At 39.5% G+C, this 20468-nt stretch overlaps 1 long non-coding RNA gene across 1 annotated transcript; it reads left to right on the top strand.

The window, feature by feature from the left end:
• Positions 1 to 6736: 6736 nt before the first annotated feature.
• On the top strand, positions 6737 to 7066 carry LOC129100766 (uncharacterized). The gene is made up of 3 exons (XR_008531677.1): positions 6737 to 6772; positions 6884 to 6928; positions 7037 to 7066. It is a non-coding gene; the product is annotated as an uncharacterized LOC129100766 (long non-coding RNA).
• The last annotated feature ends 13402 nt before the right edge of the window (positions 7067 to 20468 follow it).

Genomic DNA, 20468 nt, shown 5'->3' with positions numbered 1-20468 from the left:
TAGATACTCAATCAGAGTTAGTCACTGATTTATATTTCCTTGCACTTAAGGTGAAGCCCGGCCCAACTGGACCCATTGGTGAAATGGGTAAACCTGGCTCTCCAGTGAGTTCACCATCCTTAATGCTTACATGAGTACATTTGCATGATGAAGTTGTCCATGATTTTATTCCTTAAGCATATTTGCCTGTCCTCTATTCCTGGTCAATTTTTGACCCTGCTTTATCTTCTCATATCTGTCAAAATTATGTTATCGATGACAGTGCATGTAGAAATGGTGGCCGGTAGCTCCGATAGACTTTGTTACATTTATGACAAAAATACACTCATCAACATCGAAAGAAAGTATGACGATTGGATTAAGTGCATCGGTTTTCAACCTGACATGGTCATCACAGTCGAAATTTCCATGCCAATTTCTTGTTAACTTTTACAGAGGAGCAATAGAAAGCACCCTAACTGGAAACATTAAAAACTTGCATGGCATGTACACGGTCCAGGACATAATGTAGAGCCCAGCCACAGCCCGTTCACCCTGCTTTTGTCTCACAACAGCTTCTTCTTTCCTCAGGCTGTGGGACTCTGTTACTCATCCTGTACCCTCCACATAACATATAGTTTTGTCTGTTGTGTGCTTTTCTTATGTAGCAAATTGGGACTATAAACTGCATTTACTTGGGCAAACCTGTTGTACAAGGATAATAAATCAACTATGTAACCTTTTAAAATGTATTCATCATTAGGGTATTCCTGGAGATTCAGGGAACAGAGGAATACCTGGACTGAGAGGAGACATGGTAAATGTTGAATCTAAAAATCCTTTCTCCAACATCAGTCGCCCCATTATACCTGGTTACATAATATCATGGGATTGTATGTGTGTGTTAGGGTGACCCTGGGCCAAAGGGCGTTCTTGGCAACACAGGGAGGTGGGGCAGGGATGGCAGTCGAGGAGCTGACGGACGTCGTGGGCCACCAGGACTACCTGGGCTGCAGGTGAGAACTACCAGTTCTCACACTCATTGCTTTGCACATGATCACTCTGCATCAATTGGGTAACATTTCCAGTTTTTTTTCACCATCAGGGTCCCAGAGGTTTTAAAGGAGAAGCGGTTTCACCAGGGGAGAAAGGTGATGAGGTGAGTGTTTGAGCATGAAGACTAAATGCTGGTCCCTGGTTCACTGTGGTTCCTCAAGCTCAAAGACTTAAGTAATGGGATCCATGCAAGCCCTCTATCATACACTTTATCAGCGTTTCTTGTATGCAGCATTATGTACTCCTTAGAAGCAGAAAAAAATAGCATTCTCTGTTGCATACTGCTGTAAAACTTTTTTGACAGTTTTCTTTTCTATTAGTTACAGTAGTGCAAATAAAAAATCTGGAGTAGAATAGGCTTCATCACAGCTTCTTTTTATCATGTAATTCAAATGGGCATTGTATGCCTTCATTAGAAAGCCAATAGTAGAACGAGGGGACCCTGGCCAGATACGAGCAGCGGATGTCAGCTGCTTAACCCCCTAACTACCAGGGCACTCCCCATCATATCCTCTTAAAATTTGTTCTGATTGATAGCGAATCGCTGTCCTTATACAACTTAACATGTCTTCTAGTGGTTTTAGAATAGCCAGGTGCCACAGTGAAAGTAACAGAGACAGGTTTCACTCATTGTGTAACGGGTGTGGTAAGGACCCAAAAGCAGTACGACAGACACACGGAGTAGTAGGAAGAAGCTTTATTCCAGGCAGTACATACAACAGGACACCGGGCTTGGATCGGCTCACGTGGAGAAACCCAACCAGTGGAACGCCAAGCCGTCAGGGGAGCAGGCAGAACTGTGACACATTGTAATCGATCCGTGTTCATACTGGCCATTAAAAGATGCCCTCCTATTGTTATTAGTTCTCGCTCCATGCAAGTATGTATCCTAAGTTTATCTGTAGCTGTGAGGTTTCAGCAGTCTGAGCAAATTAAATCAAGTTGGTTTGTCTGAAAGTAACAGTCTTATTATTATATAATAGCAACTTGTGTTTCCTTAGACAGTGATTCCTTGTTCCTGGTTGCAGTGCAAGGATAGCAAAAATAAGGGCAGTAATGTGGAAGATACACCTTGATTTGTTGTCCTTGGGAGAGCTAAAGCCTCAAAATCGCTGCAGATAAACTTTTGCAGTGTGGATTGAAAGCACATTAGAAATAGATACGCCAGTATGAACAGGATGAATGATAACAGCAAGCAACACCTCTTTAAATGTTCATAAGGGCCCATTACTATTAATTGTGATATTTGAATCACACGCTTTAATTTACCTTTAATTATATGATGGCCCAGTGGCCAAAAGTACTCCACAGTTTGAGAACTACTACACTAATGTTGAGTAAAACACACCACATGCTTCAGCATACACTTTTATATAGTTACCCCGACTAATCCAAAGATAAGCTACGTGGTAGATAAGATAACTGGTCAATTATTTCATCTAAGTCTGGCATGTTTGTGGTTTATGTAGACGGTTTCTCATTTATTAAACCTATTGAGACCCTTTACAAAGAAACACTAAAAACACTTGACCGAAAGTCCAATCCCTATCACCATTGCAATATAGTTTAAAAGTACTATTTAATTACGATGGTTTTAAATTATTTTGCAGATGCTTGCCTCGTCATTAAGGTTCTACATGGGCTTGCACTTCCTACACTGAATCAGTTCATAATGCTGAAGGATAGTAGCTACAGGGTACAAGTGTACAATTACCAGAGGACACTTTTTTGTGCAATACAGACGTAGAAAGTTTGGGCGAACAGTCTTCTCAGCCAGAGCCACCCACTACTGGAACCGTGTTCCTATTGAGTTTAAAGAAAGCACTCATTACCTAACCTTTAAACTTAACTTAAAAAAATGGCACACCGTTACATACTCTCAATGTTTTTACATATCTGCTACTTTTTAAATGTACTTACGATTTTATTGTATACTATTGTGTTGTATTGTTCTGTACAGTGTCTAACTATAGTGTTTGCTGTAGCATTGTAATGATAATATTAGGCCACTATTCAGACAAAGGAATTAGTTCATTCAGTTGACAAATCTGTAAAACTGAGTTCCTCCAAAAAGAATCACAAAAGCTCCACTTCAAATCTTGTGTTCACCCTAGCTATGCTCATGAGTTTCTTGGATTATGTGATTCAGCATGAAAAGCATAAAAACATGACTAATCGACTAAAGAAATCGACTAAGACCAAAACTACCGATCAGTTGACTTAGAGGAGGCAGCCCTAGCAGGGACAACATTAAAGGAGAAAAGTTGAGGAGAATAAATATACAGGAGAATAAATATTTGAAAGCAATACAGAATACTTGAGAGCCTTACTGCATTATGTCTGTTATATTTTTATATTTTGAAATGTCAGCTGGCTCTTGAATTTAGCGTCTTCCTTTGCATTAATAAAGACATTTCCATCATAAATGTGGCGCATTCAATTTCACCATAATGCAGGAAATGAAGTGTTTGATGCTCAAAATTTCTCAGAGATGACCCCCAGTCTTCACTTTATGTTTGTCCCAACCAATGTTGTAATTTACATACGCCCGTGAAACGTTCTCATTTCAGACCAAACTATGATGTTTTACTGAACCTAACTAGGAGTTTTGTTACATTTTTGTTTTGATTTGTTTTAATATTCGCCATGTTAAAAACTGCAACCGTAGTTCAGGAGAAAATATGTTTCTTTGTAAAAGGTTATTAGAAATACAGTTTAGTTTTATGGGAATGCCATTTTGTAGGAGACGGGTTGAGTAACAAATTAATAATAAATAGTTTCAGACAAAGTCTGGTGAATGTACAGATGTACTTATCTTCCTGGTAACCATAGCAACCTGGCAACATTTCCTCTTTCCAGCACCCGACACAGACATCTGAGAGAGCCATATTCCTTGATCACAGTGATTAGTGTAAATACTCAAACAATTGTTTTGTGTTATGCCCCACCTTGGGCGCCAAAATATGTACCGTGATTGCTGGTAGCAGATTTAATATACAATTACAAATTAATATCAAGCAATGTAACTATTATTAATAACTAAATTATCATTTATAAACCCATACATTAGTATAAAAGAATGATGGGACCTGGACTTAGCACCATTAGTCTAACTAACAGAATTTAAAATAAGATTACATTTTGGAAAAATAGGCAAAACTTCTAAATTTCATATTTATCAATTAAAACTTAATTTCAGGGTTGCTATGGATTTCTTCTCAAGGTGTACAGGGAATAAATATTTATTGGACTTACTACATACCTAAACTACTAAACAGAAAATAAATAAATAAATGATAAATTAAACAACATGCAGGGAATGAATAAAGAATAGGATAAATAGTATAATAAATAATAGTGAACCACAACTAAATTAAAAAGGGTTACATGTTACTAGGTAGAATCAATGACTCATCATTGATTGATGTCTATCACTTAAATCCATCGTTTGGCATTGATACCTTCATTTTATCTAAAAATGTATGCATTGTTCAGCAGTTGAAAGTTAGAGAAGCACCAGGGAAGATTGTGAAACACCTTTATATTAGTTATGATTGAAATTTAAAAGAGATTTTGAGGTCTAAGATAGTTCTATCTAAGATTATTTTATTATGTGACTTACATTTATTTGGCCTAGCAACATCAATCTCATTTTATGATCATCACTGATCAACATCATCTGGGAATGGTATTGTTTCACCTGATGGCTCTGTTGGGCAGATTGGAGGTAAAGCTGCATGGAATGGCGGCTGTTCCTCTGAAGGCCTCTGCATCTGGTGGGATGATGTAGTGCGTTGAATCCCACTCTTCCATCTCTCGCTGGATTCAGCTTTCTCGGATTTCTTTGCAACCTGCTCGTCTTCTTTGTTGAGGTTCCGCTTGATCCGTTCTTCCTCGTCTCCTCGCTAATAAAACCCAGAAAGATGGGGTCATAAAACATCAAGATACCCCAAGAGTGACCCCAAGTCTTATCTTGAGATAGTCCAGGCACAGAGTAAATTGAGAGTCTGACCCCTTAGTACCCTTATGGATCGTGAGAGCAGTTCCTGAAAGAAGTTGATAAGTTCAGATTGTCTCATAGACACTTGAGTTATATAATGTCACGTGGATGTCCGCTACAAGAACTACTTTGAATGCACTTATACCACTTGGTCAAAGGTCAACAATTTACATCACCTCTGGAGCTCATTATGTTTGCTCAAAATATTAGTGGTACAGAGCGTACAATAGCCCTGGGTTATACAAGTCAGTTCTTACACAATATTTGCATTAAGATATGACATTTTGTTTTCTCTGTGTTCTGGACTGCAGGGCTTCACTGGTGAGCCTGGACCAAGTGGAGACAGGGGGAGAGCTGGGGAAAAGGTCAGTAAATAGATTTTTATGAATATCAGCCTTTGCTGCTGTGTTCCTCTGTTCCTTTAGATGAGCAGCAGATGCCATAGAAGTTTCACTATATCACCCTCTAGTGGCTAGAAATAGCCTCTAACCCTCAACCAAAGCTGCAGTATTTAAAACTTCCAGTTCTAATGCTTGTACCGAGACGACTTCTCTTCAGCTGTGTGCATATCACATTCTTTTACAAGTCAACGTTCATTTTATTTTTTATATCTGGCCAGAAATGCTTTTTACTCAATATAAATTCAATAATGGGGACTAAGTTCATTGTGAAATATCACTAGGTCACATCATCCTGGTTTATAAAACTATTTAACTTGAACCTCGTTTTTTTTTTAAACAAGTCTTTTTAAACATCAAAAAATATGGTTTCACTGTTTCAGCATATATTGATGATTGATTAGGTATTCATGTTGTTTTGTGCTCTCCAGGGATATAAAGGGGAACCAGGAGAACGTGGACCTGTTGGCCTTCCTGTAAGACTGACAACCGAGACTATTGACATGAAGCTCAGTTTACTTGTCCTGGGAAGTTGTGCCGCGGGAGAAGCATTATAAAGAAATACACTCCACTTTAATTTGTTTGACATGTGTTTCGCTGCAAAGGATGTGTTTGTAATGACCCATTCACAGACTGGTGCTGCCTACTAAATGAATGAATACTAGTCTTCCAGCATAACTACCTCCATCTCTTTCATCAATAAATCCCCCTGTTAATGTATAAAGGTTCGACCGTGAAACACTCCTCCTGCTCTAGACTAGTGCACAGTCAATTGTGACCCTACATATTTAAGCTGAATAGGATGCATTTAAATGTCTTGTTTTGTTTGATCAACTGTCCAAACCCCAAAGATACACAGCTTACAATCAACAAAACAGAGAAAAGCAACAAATCCTCACTTTTACAAAACGTGTTTATCAGTTTATGATGAATGCATTAGGTAAAACAAATAAAATATAAATCAACTTGATTTAAAGTTTGATTTCACTTTGTGCTTATCAGGGTTCTTCAGGTAAAAGAGGCATTCAGGGGCTTCCTGGACCTACAGGGCCACAGGTAGGACTTCTGTTATACTGTTTTGCTCTGACTCCGTCTTTATTTCCCTCACTGAAAAGTCACTGTGTTCATTTGTCTGTTTTAATCAGGGAGATCCTGGACATTATGGAATGAAGGGTCCTCCAGGACCAGTGGTGAGCATGCAATAATGTCTTTACGTACCTTACAGTGTTCACTTCATACCAGTGCTACAGTACCCGTCTCTGGTAAAGATATGACATTTTTCTAGGGTGCACCAGGGGCCACAGGCGGTGTAGGACCACTTGGAATTAATGGGTCTGAGGTGAGTTCTAAGGGGAGGCTTCGCCACATTTTCTCAGATCATTTTATTGTAAGACTGCAATGTAAACTACAAGCACAATTGTTTCCTGTGGGTTCTTGTCCTCCTGTATAGGGGGATCCAGGCCCAACTGGTCCACGAGGTCATAAAGGCCCTGCAGTATGTTTTTACTTTATAAGGCCTTAAGTGCAGTACTGTTGGACAACTATGGATGGAGAATCAATGCAACAGCAGTATAATTATTTGATCTTATTGCATCACATACAGGGACCGTCAGGATTAGCAGGACAGACAGGCTCAACTGGACCTCGAGGGACGCAGGTAAATTTAATCATAGAATGACCTTCTTGCCATTGTGTGTGTAATATATGTATATACAACCACATGTATATATATTTACAACCATATACGTATATATATATGTATGTGTGTGTGTGTGTGTGTGTGTGTGTGTGTGTGTGTGTGTGTGTGTGTGTGTATGTTGTTCATTCATACAGTGGTATTGGCCATTAACAGACCCAGAACACATAAAGCTGGAGATTTATTCAACTGTAATTGAAAGAGTTCATTCAGTAGAGTAATAACATACTCCCATAGGTGCTATTTTTCTACAGAAATGAAACATGCATAAAAAGGGTACCGGCCTCTTTCTCAACTCTTCAGCAGGTGTCACTGTGCCTGAGTATTAGTCTGGTTTAAAGCTCGTTATTATTTATTGGTTTGGTTTTTCAGGGTCAACTAGGCAACTATGGCCCTCCTGGTCCAAAAGGGGAAATGGTGAGTTTTATTGCAATAATCTGCAAAGTTTTGTTTGGTCAGCAGCTTAATCAGTGGCAAAGGTTAATAAAGAAAAATTATACCAAGGCCTTTGTTTTCTCTGACAGGGTGAAATAGGACCTCTGGGAACAATAGGGTTACCTGGCATTGAAGGGCCCATGGTAAATATTATAAATTCATTATCTCTAATGTGATATTGCTTCATACAGTGAACTGCACACACAATCTGTAATTAACTTGTATGTGTTCTTCTGTAAGTTAATACTTGTTGGCGTAAGTTTTGCCAGAGCTACAGACTTGAGAGGTTGACTTAAGTCACAACAATGGGGACTTGAGACTTGACTTGAACTTGATTGCTCTGAGACTTGATTGCTTGAAACCCTCAAACAAGAAAAAACATATATGCCTCAAGCTTTGATGAATAAGACTAGCTTAACCTAAAAGTTTCTTAAGAAGACCTGGCTTGAGTCAACATGAGCCATGATGAGATTTGAGACTTGATCTTGGATCAGTGGTAGTACTATGGATTTTAACTATAATGCAATAAGCTATTATTTAGGATCACAAAGTTTCATGTTGATTGTCATCCCAAGCAAATCTAAGAAAGAAACCATTACTTGAATCGTCCTCTTATGTGATCAGTCTTGTGTTTGTTATGTGATCAGCCGATCAATCAACACAGACACAGTGAATGAACAGAGGATCAGCTGCTCTTTATGTGTGGAATGTCCTGGATGGGTTAACGTTGGAGTTTTATTTGAAAGCCCAGTGCACCTCACATACGCTAAAGAGTTACACAGTCCATGGCTGCTATCAGATCCTGAAGGGCAGTGACCAAACGTCCGTGTTTGAACTCAACTTATCTTGATTGTCCTGTGTGCTCATCGACTGTATTCCAATCTATCAGTGTTAATGTATTTTCATCATCTGCATAGAGAGCTATGTAGTATAAACTTCTGAAGAGATATTGAAGAATGATATCCCTTGTTGGACACACAGGAACCTTCCTTTGCTTCCTTTCACTAAGCTGCCAGCTGATGTTCAAATGTTCAAAGCCCCATGACAGCTAACATTTTGGAAACAATGTTTTAATTGAAACCGTAACTTGTCAGCGAGCTACAGTGATGTTAGATATGGAAGATGTTTTTCAGTAATATCCTGTTATCTGCTCTTTTAGGGGATGTCTGGAGGTCCTGGTCCAAATGGATTTCCAGGTGGCACAGTAAGCACCAGAGTCTTTTGTTTTAAAAGTACAAATGATTTCAAAACATATGATGCCTGCAAAGTTCTAGATGTTTAGCATCCAAACAGTAATATCATCATCCTATTAGAGTCTAGTCTCAAACCACCTGAACAATATAAATATATTCAGTGCCTTTAATGCTGTGATCACAGCCAGTGAAAAGCATTAGGGCTGACGAGTTGGTTCACCAGCCGTCACTAATCACGTCTGCTATTTAGTGCAGAGCCGTAGTGCAGATGATAAAAACTGAAATGTCATAATAATAATAACAATAACAAAAATCTTTAACCTAATCTTAAATAATAAACTTCTTCCAGAAACTGCTCTCAATTAACCACATGCCTGGGTAGACTCACAGTAGATAAGACACAAAAACTGGGGGGGGGGATCTTGACACTTGAACCAATTTATGAACTGTAAGGACTGATCCAACAAGGTTTTATGACCTTTCTTGTTTTACGAGCCTCTACACACCTGAGTAGAAAGGACTGAGACACCTCCAATTGTGAATAGATTACTTAGAGTAACTGAGTTGATGCAAAATAAGATGTACCTTAATTGTTATGTTATGCTGAGCTAACATAAATTGAGAATATAAATAGTTCTTCCTACATGGGTTTAGGACCACAATTTGACTCTTTTAACTGTTTTTCAATTTTGTTTGGATTGGTTATAATCTTCGTTACTGACTCACTATTTATAGTGTGTCTTTAAAAAATGATAGTGAAAGCTTGAAGTACCAAATCTCAAACAGGTAAAACAACTGAGTTAATAAATAATATGTATAGTTAAATCCATGATACAGTCCATTATAAACAACTCTGTTGACAAGTATTTTAGTTTCCTGCCATATAAACTGGATGTTGATTGTTCTGCCTGCATGTTTTCTCTCAACCTAAGCACGGAGCCTGTCTGCTCCAAGAGTCTTTCTTGTCTCTCACCCAGGACACTGATTTGTGCTGAGATGTTGAGTTTAAACTTATCTATTCATTTATTATGCATATAGGTCTGTCTGTGTCATGATAACAAGGTCTATCTATGTTATACAAATGCTTAATTAATTCAATTTTATTGAAGTTATATTTAGTGAGTTTTATTGAGGTGTTTGGTATCGTTCTGTAGCTGAGATAGCCCAGCTTTCAAGTAATGAAAAAACAAATAAACTTTGTCCACTTACTAGTATTACTATGTTAATAAAGGTTAAATAAAAAGGATCAAGATGGATGGGAATGGTTTGCTGTTCACACAGTACACTGAACCCTTTTCTCAAGAAGATAAAAGCAAGTTGAAGTCAGAAGAAAGACTGCTCTTCTGCTCTGGACTTTGACGCTGGAGGGGGATCTTCTCAACCCTCCTTCCTCCTCCCTCCCAGGGAGGTGGGGGAGCAGCCAGTTATGTCCGTCTGCAGGCTCGAAGGCCCAATGCGAGCTGAAACATCTCCACAGTTTGAGAGGACATCCAGCCGACCTGAGAAGCAAGAACCTGAAGCAGCCTCTCCTCTCATTCGGGTTCTAGTATGCTATAACAAGATCTCTCCCTTGATTCTCTGCCGGTTCTGCCTCTTGTTCTGGCTTTGTGATTCTGACCCGTCAACTAAGGCCATCCAGTGCCGTCTAATGTGCCCTGCAGCTCCAATCTGCGATGCACCAAAGTGCTGAAGATTAGTTCCAGCAACTATTAGGAGGAAGAGACTTCAAAAGAAAGACTCTAAAATGAAAGACATTTTGAAACTGGAAAACATGCCATAATGACCCCTGCAGCTAAAAAAGGGTGAAAGCTGAGTGCATTCATGCAATCATTCTTTTTCTTTTTTTTTTTTACAAATGTATGGGTTTATGATTCCTAATTGAGTTATTAATAACTGTTCAATATTTTAATATTAATTAATTATTTATTAAATCTGCTACAAGCAATAATGCTACAGTACAGTAGGTATATCAGAGCATTGACACTGAAAACAGCTGCCTACAGCTGGAAACGAGCTGAGAGAGTGAACACAATGAGCTTGAGGAGGAAAATGAGCTTAAACTATTCAGTGTGGGTCTCTCATCACTATCAGAAACCTCTTTCACATCAGACAGTGTCAATATAGAACGGCCTCATACTAGATATTGATAAATGCATCTTTAAGTGAAACTGTGTCCTTTTCATTTTCTTTTTAAGGGGTTTAAAGACAAATTGAACTGAAAGTGATCTCGGTCAAACATGTGAAAATGTTATATGATGTTTATCTAGGGCTTCAAAGGACTGGCTGGTGACAAGGGAGACACTGGACCCAAAGGAGAAAAAGTAAGAGGGATACTTCATTAATGATGAAAATGGAAAATGAAATTAAATCCATACTTTTGGGATCAAGCTGAACTGTATTATTGCAGTGTGGTGTGTAGTTTAAAGCATTTAATTAGATGAAGGACCTCTTTTAACAAAAGAAGATGAAATGAAACAAAAATTACAAACCAGTCCTGAATTTCATGGAAGGGGATGGCCATCATCAAAGATGTAGAAATATATCTAATCCAATCGCTTCATTGTAAATTAACATTTATAACATGCATATAGCCATGTGAAACCTTTCCAAAAGTATTTAAACATGTATTGGTATAATTACAGTAAACAAATGAGATCACAGAGATGAGAGGTAGTCTCCGTTTCATTGTACGGCATTTTCCACAAACTGAAACATCTTAACTTGCTGCCCCTTTAGGGCCCACCAGGAGCTGCCGGGATCCAGGGTCATCAGGGAGGGAGGGGTGACCGTGGCACCTCAGGTCCGTGGGGGGTGAGAGGTCATCCTGGGCCCAGAGGAAAAGAGGTGCAACCAGGATATCATCATGTGTTTTAGTGTGAAACAACCTGTTGACACCGTTTGACCTAATGAAACCCAATCTTAATGTTGCTGAGCGTTTTTTTTTACTTTTAATTGACAGAACATTTTTAAGAGGTATGCCTTTAATCTATTTTCAAACTTTTTCGTGTATACTTTATAAATATTTCACTTCGATCTTTTTCATATTAAGATAAGGTAAGATAAGATAAAATATCCTTTATTAGTACTGCAGCGGAGAAATTTGCAGGATTTACAAAATAGACAAAGGTTACAAATCCTTCCTTTCTTCTTTAAAGATATGGCAGCAGCACATCTGTGGCTGGTTATCTAAATGGCTTAGTTGTCTTCCCATGAACTTAAAATCCCCAAAACATTGCAGGTCTATCTGGACAAACAATTTTATCTCATGGCCATTATCATACTGATGAAGATCATGAGATTTTTTTTGACGGACTACTATTCTAAAGTCCAGAGTGAACCTTCAAGCTCCGTTGCAGGTCTAGTCTCATTCAAAATGATACAAACTTACACTTTTCCTTGCTGATAGCAACTCTTTGTGAACTGTCCATCTGTCCGTCTTTAAAATAAATACGGGACTTAAATAGTGCTTGTAGTTTTACTAAAGACCTTTTCTACATGTACAGTGTGGAGGAGGAGCTTATGTTCCATCCCCCTAATGAGTTCCTCTGTCATATCTCCTCAGGGTGAAGATGGGCAGGCTGGTGACTGTGGACTGGTTGGGAAACAAGGGCCAAAGGTCAGAGGCCTTCACTGCTGCCTGGTCAAGTACAGCTAATAAACCAGAGCCAAATATTGTCTCTATTTGTTACTCTATAATACATTCTGCTACTGTTACAGATGGTACTACTTTAAATTGATAACAGATAGTGATAAGAAGTGTAACAAATAATCTGAATGCACTGGCAGATGTTGTCACTGGATAGACTTGACAGACTGCAGTGGAACAGTTCTTTGCTCAAAGTGGAGAATAACAAAATAGCACAAGTGACTTAGTCCCTCTTACAAAACAGAGGAGGACTAACCTTAACAGGATGTCTGCTTAGATAGGAAGTGTCAATTTGATATTTTTCATTCTTTTAAAATATTTTTACATTTTCTCATTGATATGTTTGCCTGTAAAAATGTTTCAAAAGTTACATTTTATTTGTGTAAAATCTTTTCATCTCCATTCACAAATGACCAAAGATTGACAACATTTAGGCATTCATTTGGAGTTGTGTTTGTGTTTGCCTGCTAATGTGAGGCCACTATTCACTCCCTTATAGCTCTGTTTGGTCTTCTCCATCTCCTCTAGCTGCTCTATTGTTTGCTGCTGAGCAGGTGGTGTGCAGTCTGCAGAGTGGGGCCATAATTCTCTGTTGGGTCATTTTAAAGGGATAACCCAATCATACTCCCAACACATCAAACTAAATTATAAAAGTGAATGTAAGATGATCCAACCATCTACATTCATGGATACTGGGGTGCTCCAATACAAACTGGATTTGCGTCCTCGGCTGACTTGAATGTCCGTCAGATGCTGTAGCAGGCTAACTAGTCTCACCTTTACAGACATGCACATTTTATGATAATTCCAAGCATTATAAACGTGTTATTTTCACCTATTCTAAAAATCATAACTTTATACTGGGGTCCCTAAACTGGGGTCTCAGCACTACTTACATCTATGTGACTTGTAAGCGAGATGCTTGTGGATCCAGTGAACCCCATTTTATTCATGTGTGTTTCGATGCTGTTCCTCAAGGTCTTGGTGTCTTAATGTGGTATTTTGAAGGGATCTTTGAGCATTTTTATCAATTCAAAAACAGTTAAACAGGTTAAAAAGTGGTGAACACTCTTTTATCTTTTAGTCTAAAGGTGTTTTTATTCCTCTTCCAGGGCAACAGAGGCCCCCCAGGACAAAATGGAGAGTTTGGACTCAAAGGATCAAGGGTAAAAATGACCATAAATGAATGAATATCAAATTATAGCGTTTCATCAAACTTTTATTCTACTGTCTTTTTGTCTCGGTCTACATTTACAGGGTCGGTCAGGACTCCATGGCCTGTTTGGTCTACCTGGCATGCCGGTAAGGACAAAAAACAAAAACATGCTGTCTGACAGTCAGCTGCAATAAAGACTAAACCATACTGTATGTGTGTATTGTTGCAGGGTTTTAGAGGCACAGTTGGGATAGAGGGGCCAGAAGGAAAGCCTGGTACACAGGTTCCCATTGTATAACTTCTCATCCCATATGATTCTCTTTTTGCTGCATTTAACAGCATTGTGCTTTCATCACTGTGATACATCTGTAATGTCATATGTTTTACATGCAGGGTGTTCCTGGATCAGTTAGCTGTCCTGGGCCTAAAGGAGACAGAGTGAGTTGTTGGCGAAGGGACAGGATGTGGTTCATACAGGCAGGCTGGATCTGAGAAGTGCACTGGTTACATAAGGATGTTCATGATTTATTGTGTCAGGGGCCTGTGGGTGGAGCCTATCCACCTAATACAACATACAGTGTTTCTTGCTCCTGATAGGCAGTAATGGCATCATTTCACCTGGTGACTGTCTGTCACAGTACTGATAGAAGCACTGGAGGACTTGTGTTACATTTCAGTCTGTAGCATCAGATCACTGATGCTTTGGAGAAGTTAGACTGGAAGGTTCTAATAATATGTCTCAGTATGTTGTTAAAGCTTATAGACAACAAGTTTTTGATATAAGACTTAGACTTAGTTTAATATGAGGACATTTATGATAGAGATTTAACATTGTTTACTAGAAGAAAAGAACACCATGCAGGATGACAATAGGCCATAATTCCAAATTCCTACTTATGGAGCATCCCCATCACTTAGTGGTCTAAGACATATACACTGTCCCTCTCTGATTGTGACCAAATGTTAGTCTCAACATGTGAAATGTATATCACTAAATGTTATCATGTAGTCTCAGCAAAACAGAAACTTCTGCATCAGATGAGGTCAAATGATAATCAAAGATGTCAAACTGATGGAGTGATCGTATATCGAGTAATAAACAATGGAGAAGCTGTTCTAGTGTTTCTCATACTGTATTCAACAGTTTTGCATGTTGAAACTAATTTGTATTCCTTTTACATTGTGTATATGATAATAATACCATCCTCTATCAATGAGCTATAATAATGTTGCTTTGCATTGTTGTTAAAATAAGCTCTATGGTCTCTGTTCACATGGAGGGGTTTCCAGGTGTGGCTGGTGATCCAGGGCCCACAGGTTCTCCAGCAGCTCCGGTAGGCCCCTATTCTCCTTCTAATCCCCATATTCCCAAACTCATTTCAAGTTTTTCATTTACATACTTAAATTTGTCATTTTGGACTTCAACAGGGTCCTCCAGGAAATCCAGGTGGAGCTGGGATCCCTGGACCAGCTGGGGAGAGGGTGAACAGTGTTTATGAAGATTTTATCTTTCTCTTGCATTTCATGTCTGTGGTTGTTTCTGAGGAATACTGACCTCATATGGTGCCTCCTATTATGGGCTGTGGTATCTTTCAAAAAATACCTCAATAAAAAGATATTAATACAGTAGAGTTATAGTTTTGATGATTTGAAGGATTCATGAAAAACGTACAGTTTGAGTTATTTATTTTGAATGTCTCTCTTTAGGGTTTCACAGGGAAACCAGGTTTGAGGGGCCCCCAGGGACCAGTGGGCATGTATGTAAGTGACCATTGTGAAGTGTGTACGAAGCCACCAGGCTGGCTACATCAATATGATCAGATATGTTTTTTTCTTTCCAAACCGGGGTACTGTGTATACGGGCTGTGTGGTATAATTCACTGTTTGGGGCAGAAGAGCTGGTTGTGGTGGTCTGTGTGTCTTTGGGCAGACCCTGAACCCCTACCGAAAGGCTGCGCCATTAGTGTGTGACAGGGTGTGATTGTGAAGAAGTTAGTAGCAGGTGGCACCTTGCATGCATGAATGTGTGTGAATGGGTGAATGATGCCCCGTATGTTTGAGGTGTGAAGTACAGGTCCATTTACCATTACAAAGGTGGAGGTGTCGATTCTACCAGACCTCTGTAGCTCTCTACTGAGGCAAGCCTACTAACATAGCACACCCAACTCTAGGACCAAACTGTGGCTGGTCCAGTTGCATTATGGGTAATGTAGGCTGCAGGTTTTGACAAAGAAGAAGAATGTGTGGGGCGGCCGTGGCGCAGGAGAGCAGGGTAGTTCTCCAATCAGAGTATTGGCGGTTCGATACCCGGCTTCGGCAGTCCATGTCGCTGTGTCCTTGGGCAAGACACTTAACCCCAAGTTGCTCCCGAAGGCTTGCCATCGGTGTGGACTGGATGTTGTATGAATGTTAGTTAGAGCCTGATGGGCAGGTGGCACCTTGCATGGTAGCCCTGTCATCAGTGTGTGAATGAATGGGTGAATGATATGTAATGATATGTAATATAAGCTTTGAGCTACTGATTGTAAATCGCTTTGGATAAAAGCGTCTGCTAAATGACTGTATTGTAATGTAATGTGTGGAATAAAAAGACAATAGCGGCATCCCAAATCCATACTACATACAATTTCTCAGCAGTATGTACCACATACTAATCGTCATAGTTTACTACTTTAGCCGCATTATTATCAACTAATTCTCAACAAACTCAAGGAAAATATAAAATACATTTTGTGTGAGATTAACTTTGTAGGGATTCCTTGTTTGTGCCATTCCAAAGAGTGATTCAATTTAAATCTTCCAAAGATTAAAACTTTTTTTTTTGTATTACAAGACTTTTTCGAGCTGTTTCACTACCACAATAATACATTTGATTTACTTAATTTACAGCACTGAGCAGCTCCTCCATTTCCTTCGTGTATCGCATTGAGGGAGAATAGTGTGCTGCACACTCAGAAAATGGATCATATGTAGTCTGCATACTGTCTGGTTTGACTTTACCTCATATGGTCCCTTTTTTCAATTCTAAAAACGTGTTTAGAATCAGTATGGAATTTTCCCCACAGTGGATGTCTCTGATGACGTTATAGGATCGCAGTGCTAAAGAGGTTCATCCATTGAGAGAAAATGTTAGGGAATGCCTTTAGTAAGTGGTCTAAAATGAGGAGTGAATGAAACAAAGAATCTCAACTTCTCCACAGGGTTACCCTGGAACAGTGGGTCCGACTGGGGGACCAGGCCACATGGGGCAGAGGGTAAGGCATGATTCAAGTTTAATGGACATCCATCAAACTAACACACTTAGTGTTAGGCATGTGGTATTCAAACAATTCACTTTTAGTTTTCTAGATAGCTGCCAAATAAATAACAATTAATGAACCATGAATATTTGCTGCTTCAATGGAAATTCAGACATTAGAATTGTAATGTGGTGGAGCTCTCAACCAGCAGAGCAAGTGTTTGGTCATTCTGAAATGTGATAACAGTGTGTTCTGTTGACTGCAGGGAGATGCTGGTGTCAGAGGTCTTCCTGGTTCCCCAGGAAAGTGTGGGCCTCCAGTGAGTTTCTGGGTGAAAGTGATGCATTGGATTGGAATCTGATTGATGCCCAGACAAATACACATACATGCACATTTTTTATTTCCACTGAGGGCCCTGTTATGGTGATCAGAAATGCTTACATATAAATTTATCTTTTTGTGGTCTGTATTAAAACATTGTCTTCTCAGGGTGTGCAGGGCCCTCCTGGTGAGACAGGGACTCCGGGATCACAGGTGATAAACTTACTGTTCAAATAATAATAGAGGATAACGTGAGAGGATAGCATGACATTCCTCTCTTCTCTTCAGGGCCGTCAAGGAGAGTTGGGGCCCAAAGGCATCCCGGGACTGCCGGTGAGTCGGTCTGACAGAAACAGGGTCAGTCTGTCAGTCAGGCAGCATGCTGGATAATTTCTCTCTGCCGCAAATCAACTGTTCCAGACATTTCGTGACCATATTTCCTCCCATGTCACTTGGGAAAAAAATGGAATAATAATCAATTGATTTTGAAAAGTAGAAATCTGATAACAATGGGCCCCTTGGGCATGGACCAGGGGGCCCAAAACCAATGGTGAACTCCAGAGACAGTCCTTCGGCAAACTAAATATCTTCACTCATTTTTAAGTATGAACTCTGCAGCTGTATTATGTTTTTTTGTAGTATTTTTTTCAAACTCTGTGAAACAATTAAAACAACATGAAGCATACCATCAATGACACAACACACGAACAGGAAGGAAAGCAACATAAAGCAGCAACAACAAATAAAGGCAACAACGGTGTCCAATGAAGAACAAAAAGCAGCCTGCAGTCCAGATGTTTCCAACAACTTCTGGTGTAGGATCTGCTCACTTCCCAAAGCAGAGATATAAATAAAGAATCAGATTCTGTGTTAAACCCTGTGTTCATCCTGTTTCTTAAAGGGAAGGAGGAGCACCAAAACTCCAAAGTTACACCTCAAGCGCATTAAGCTTAATTAATCTTGATGACATTTCGTATATCAGTGCATTCTGAGATTTTTCTGTAATTGAACATCACTTCTTGTTATCAACTCAAGTTAATTTCTTTGACTCTTCTATAAATGTTTTAGGGCCCTCCAGGCCCGCCAGGACCAGAGGGTTGCATGGGGAGCCGTGGTCCTCCAGGAAGTCAGGGGTCTCAGGGGCCACCAGGGTCAGCCGGACCTAGAGGGTTTCCAGTGAGTGGGCCCTTTTTATCATTCTGTCCATTTCAAATTGATATAAAACTCTTGAACGTGTACTAAACCTGATACAGGGTATGTTTGATGAGAGATCACTATTTATTTCTGGATCAGGGAACATCAGGGACCATTGGACTGATGGGTGAGGTGGGAGAGAAAGGGGCGCAGGTAACTGGTTTTAGCATTTCAGATTGACGATATCAAGATATCAATATTGGTATTAAATACTGTTTGAAAACAGCTTTATTTGCTTAAATACTGTTAGTATTATAGCTTGCAAAATCTGTCAAAGCATGGTAGAGAATTATTCAGGCAAATTAGGTAATATTTAGGCGTGTTATTGATTGTCTTTAGGCAGCGAGGGGTCCTGCTGGTGATATTGGTGCTGCAGGTCTGAATGGGCAGCAGGTCAGTCAGCTCACTGATCACACTGCAACAATCAGAGCTCAATATTATTCATTCACACAGATATTCAATGTTGCATACTCATTCAAAAAATCTTCCACTATGTTGAAGCTGTATGATTGTGCTTGTAATGTTAGGGTCCTCATGGCCCAGCTGGTGAAGAGGGGCATCCTGGAGCAAAAGGTGACCAGGTCTGTGACATTATCACTACTATATTACAATTTAATTGTATAATGATGTATTCATGATTGTTCTGTTTTATTAAATAGTAGCTTAATAAAAGGCTGAAAAACTTGTTTTACTGGCCTCCTTAAATGAAAGTTTCACATGTGTTTCTACTGTGACCTCTCTGGAACATCACTCAATGATGTCACGGTGTACTGACATACACTGGAGTACACTTATACATCACTGCAGTTAAGTGAGAAGTTAAACCACTGCAGGTCAGCACGGTCCGCCATGTTTCTACAGTAGCCGAGAACGGACAAACCAAACACTGGCCCAGTTACTATGTGTGATTCAGCTTGAGGACATATTAGGCCCTGAGTTGGCTATTCAGTCCAAAAGTATTGGGTATACAGGGGGGCCAACACAGGGGGCCAACACAGTGGGGGCCACACAGGGGGCCAAAACAGGGGCCTTGGGCAATACTTTTTTTTTTTTTTTTTTTGCATTTTTCTGCAACACAGCGCAATGTCTTTCCAGTCACAGACATGCATCTTTGAGTATTCCAATTTGTTGTGCAATGCTTTGATGCCTGATAAGGCTTTAAGTGCAGAGCAGCCCTCTGTGTTATTTTATTACAGTTTTCAGTCAGAAGTAACATGAGATATGATCACTTACAGGGCACCTGAGTAAAATTCAGGCTGATAGAGAATAAAACACCCAGCAACGGATTATATAACTCACACAATCACTGTTAACACTAAACTGTCCTGAAATAGGGAGCTCTGGGCCCCCAGGGACAACCAGGGCCTAAAGGACCGAAAGGAGAGCTAGGACCTCAGGGCTCACAGGGGCTGCAGGGTGAGCCTGGGCAGCAGGGCAAACAGGTTGGATGTATTGAAATTCTATTCATTCATTCATTTAACTATAATGTAAGAAAGAAAAGTCTTAAAGAAAATCTCACATTTGAAAACCTCACATATTGGCTTTTTAGCTTTAAAAAAATTATTTAAAATACGTATCAAATATTGTCTGTTGATCACATTGCAGCTCTAATTTGCTATGACTCTGGTTGTTGTGATAGACATTCTGCTGATTATTTTTGTTTCTTTTTGCAGAAAGATGTTGGAAAGCCCGGAGGTCCTGGGGATCCAGGCGCTAAAGGAGCAAAGGTCATTTCTGTCTCAATGTTTCACTGTTAGCTACAAAGCATTTTAGATGTAGACATAATATGGCTTACTGGGTGTGCATATTGTTTAAATGAACTAACAATGAATGGCCATTTAATAAGACGGCAGCTTATATTCAGTTAAAAATAACCCCCCCGGAGTGCACATTTAAATAACAGCTGTAGCTGCTCTCTTTGGCACCCCTCCATATTTTAATGTGATTTACTGGTTCCAAAGACAATATTTTATTGGAGAACAGAATTAATTACTAAACATGATAGCAAGAAGAATCACAGTCAGTGATTGTATGCCATGTTTGGCATTGAGTTGTTCATATTATAATATTTTTCTGCCTCCAACAGATCACCAATGGATGAGATTTGGATCTTGTTTATTTTAGCTCACACTGATCCATTAAAATGTGCCCGCAT

This window comes from Anoplopoma fimbria, chromosome 13 (assembly GCF_027596085.1).
Source record: "Anoplopoma fimbria isolate UVic2021 breed Golden Eagle Sablefish chromosome 13, Afim_UVic_2022, whole genome shotgun sequence".
NCBI classification, from domain to species: domain Eukaryota; kingdom Metazoa; phylum Chordata; class Actinopteri; order Perciformes; family Anoplopomatidae; genus Anoplopoma; species Anoplopoma fimbria.
Note: the sequence above shows the minus strand (reverse complement) of the source record. Positions and strands in the feature narration are given on the sequence as shown.